Raw genomic sequence first — 3,317 nt, forward strand, 5'->3', positions numbered from 1 at the left:
GTTTGTAATGCTATAGTTTGTCAGAAAAAGTGGGATTATAAGCCAAAAAACTTTTGTTCTCGTTGCTGAGCCACACTTTTAATGCTGTGAAAAGAGACAGAAAATGTGTAAGACTATAATGTAATAAAAATACTTCTGACCGCTTAGATTTCAAACTCACAGTATGTAACTTCTGCCACCAGGGGGCTCTCAATCACACAATTACACAAGATGACGTCCAGGCTAGCATGGAATCATGGAAGTGATGAGTCCATGCTCCACCCCCCACCCCTGATGAAAACGAACTCCGAGTTGACCGTAGTCAAGACGAACGGGCAAAACAGACCTGAGGAAGAGAAGTCGTCGACAGACGATGTATCCAAGTATAATTGCCATCACGTTTTTTTCGAAGCAGCACATACAACAACAGTATGGCAGCTTTTAGTAGCAGCTCCCACTTCCTTATGTAGCGGTCGTTGGCATCGGTAAACATGGTGGTTCTGTCATGACAGCCAACACGGCAAGACACGTTCCATTTCAACTATAAAACATTTCTGGCTTTGGTTGGTATTGGAAATATTGGAGGTAATGTAAGTACTCAAAAAAATGATATATATAACATGGATTTATTCCATTTTTAATTAATTTAGATATTTTAGTCCAAACATTCAAATACAATTCTACATATTGAACGTTTCAGTAAGAAAATCAGTTTTTTTTAATTTAGTGAGGAAATAGTTTTTAAAAAATGCAAAAATAGAAATCTTAAAATACCCAAGACAGTTTTGACTCACTTCATTTTGAATCATTTCATTTAGCAGCTGGGGTTCAAGGGGAGTCTGATTTATGTACCCAAGATTAAATGATTTAATTTGTCGCCTTGTCCCCTTGTTTATATTTTCTATGAAGGTGTGACACTCTGGGCTTCCTGGTCTCAGCAAATCATCTGCCCCTGCTGCTGCTCATCCACACCTGCCCTCCTCTGAAACCATCCCCAGAGGTACAATTATCCCAGCTCCCATATCATCAATCTTCACATTGTTCTTTGAACTATTGTAGTATAGGAGGAGGTCCCCTGCCCCAGTCGTTATCCAGGGGCAGGAAGTGTAGAGGGTGGGCTCATACAAGTACCTTGGGGTCCATATTAAGAATAAACTGGACTGGTCTCACAACATTTACGCGTTTTTCAGGAAAGGACAGAGCAAGCTGTTCTTCCTGAGGAGAGTCAGATCGTTCAGTGTTTGCAACACACTCCTGGAGTGCACTCTTCTTTGCTGCGGTGTGCAGCTGTGGTGGCATCACTGATTTTTGTGGATCACTGCTGAGGCCAGCAGGCTCAACAAGTTAGTGAGGAAGGCTGGTTTTTGTGGTGGGGCTAGAACTGGACAACTCCTCTCATCCGCTCAATGACCACACACAGAGAATTTCCCCCCAAGTGTCCGTCACACTCAGGACTCTAAATATTATCTCACTCCTTATTGAGTCTTTATTGGTCTGGCCTGATTTGCCTACATACAGACAACATACTGTTACATCTTCATATACTTTACTTACTCACGTATTATCTGAAGCCACGTTGCACTGCCCTATTTCAGACATACTTTGAAGCTACTAGTTTTATTATTCTGGCTTTGCTGTCACTAACTTTTTCCTCTCTTCTTTTTGTCAGTCACTCTCTACCTCTTCAGCCTGTTTGCATGCTCGTCAGCAAACTCACCTGCCAGTCTCCGTCCTCTCCACACCAGCCATCCCCGCCGTTCTATCCAGCTCTGACATCCAATCCATACAATGCAGACGCATCCTCATCCTCCTTCCTTGACTCTGAACTGTCAATCTACTCACAATATACCAGAACAATTACAATAAATACATCGATTTAAATGTGATATTTGTGTTTAAATGAAGAAAATGTGGTGCATGGGTACAAGATTTGTCATTGGAAGTGTTCATTTTTTGACCATGTGGTTTTGAGTGGCGGCTGTGGCTCTTAGGTAGAGCGGATTGTCTTCTAATGTGTGTTAGATTATTTTTTCACTTAAATTCTGGACCCCTGCAGGTCATGTGTTGAAGTGTCCTTGGGCAAGACACGGAGCCTTAAACTGCTGAAGACATCATCATATGAATGGGATTACATCAGTGCTAATGGGCAGCTTAGCATTTAGCCATCAGTTTGTGAATGTGTGTGTGTGTGTGTGTGTGTGTGTGTGTGTGTGTGTGTGTGTGTGTGTGTGTGTGTGTGTGTGTGTGTGTGTGTGTGTGTGTGTGTGTGTGTGTGTGTTAAGAGTAAGAGTTAATGGCACACAGAGGCCCTGCTTGTCAACAGGCAAGGCAGGCAACTGCTTGGGGCCCCTGGCCAGTGGGGGGCCCCTGAGGGATGACAAACATTAAACCATAGAAGTGGCTTAATATGTGAACATTTTACAATGACAGTAGGAAACCTCCCTAAAGGAGCCCCATCTGATAGCACTCACTGTTGTTGCACTGCTAAGCGTCACAGTATTCCTGTGAATATTCATTGTTGGTGTCAGATTATTTTTAATATAATGGAGATGAATGCTGGTTGGATGCAACCCCAGTGAATTTTTGCTCAGAGCCCCAGCAGACTCTAGAATCTCCACTGATGGGACATGTAGTGTAGAGTGACTTAAAGGGTCAACATTAGAAAAGTGCCGTGTTAGTACAGTCCATTTTCCAATTTATCTGTCTGTATGGTGCATGCATTCTTTTTCCACAACAAAACTGTGTCTGTGTGAACACCAAAAAGAGCAGGAGTGCATTTGTTCAAAGAAACTCTGGAAGCTACCGGTTATCTATTCATACAGCATTATTCATTCAAGTTGGTCGTAGTATTGCGTATATACTGGCTACAACTGAGGCCCAGCAGTTGTTTCCCGTGGTAATGACAGTGAGGGGGAGCGGCAAGGCTAACTAAAAACCATGCAGACAGTTTTGCAGTGCTAGTAACGAATGGCACATTTTGTGGGAGGACTTCCAGGTAAATGTAAGGATAAGAATGAATCTACACCAGGTGTCACAACTACCAAAACAAAGACAAAAAAAATATGACAAGTCATAGCTTGAATCATAACGGTGGGTAATAAGGAGAGATGCACTTGTTCCTTTTGCCATATCCTATCTGTGTGAGAGAGGTTATTCTGCAGTTTCCTTAATCACAAAATACAGATAAAAAGCCGGACATTGATAATTAATAACAGTGGCAGACTCACAGCTGCATCCCAGACTTGAAAAGATCGGTAGCACAAAACAAGCCCAAACTGAACTGAAACTGAAATTATTGCAGGACTGGAATCATTATCACTTGCGCTTTGAAAGTTGCT

General features: G+C 42.3%; 1 long non-coding RNA gene across 1 annotated transcript; it reads left to right on the forward strand.

Moving 5' to 3' along the window:
* Positions 1-888: 888 nt before the first annotated feature.
* LOC136177274 (uncharacterized) lies at positions 889-1,865 on the forward strand. Its single transcript, XR_010664912.1, has 2 exons — positions 889-979; positions 1,649-1,865. It is a non-coding gene; the product is annotated as an uncharacterized lncRNA (long non-coding RNA).
* The last annotated feature ends 1,452 nt before the right edge of the window (positions 1,866-3,317 follow it).

The sequence above is a fragment of the Labrus bergylta genome, chromosome 21 (assembly GCF_963930695.1).
Source record: "Labrus bergylta chromosome 21, fLabBer1.1, whole genome shotgun sequence".
Taxonomy (NCBI): domain Eukaryota; kingdom Metazoa; phylum Chordata; class Actinopteri; order Labriformes; family Labridae; genus Labrus; species Labrus bergylta.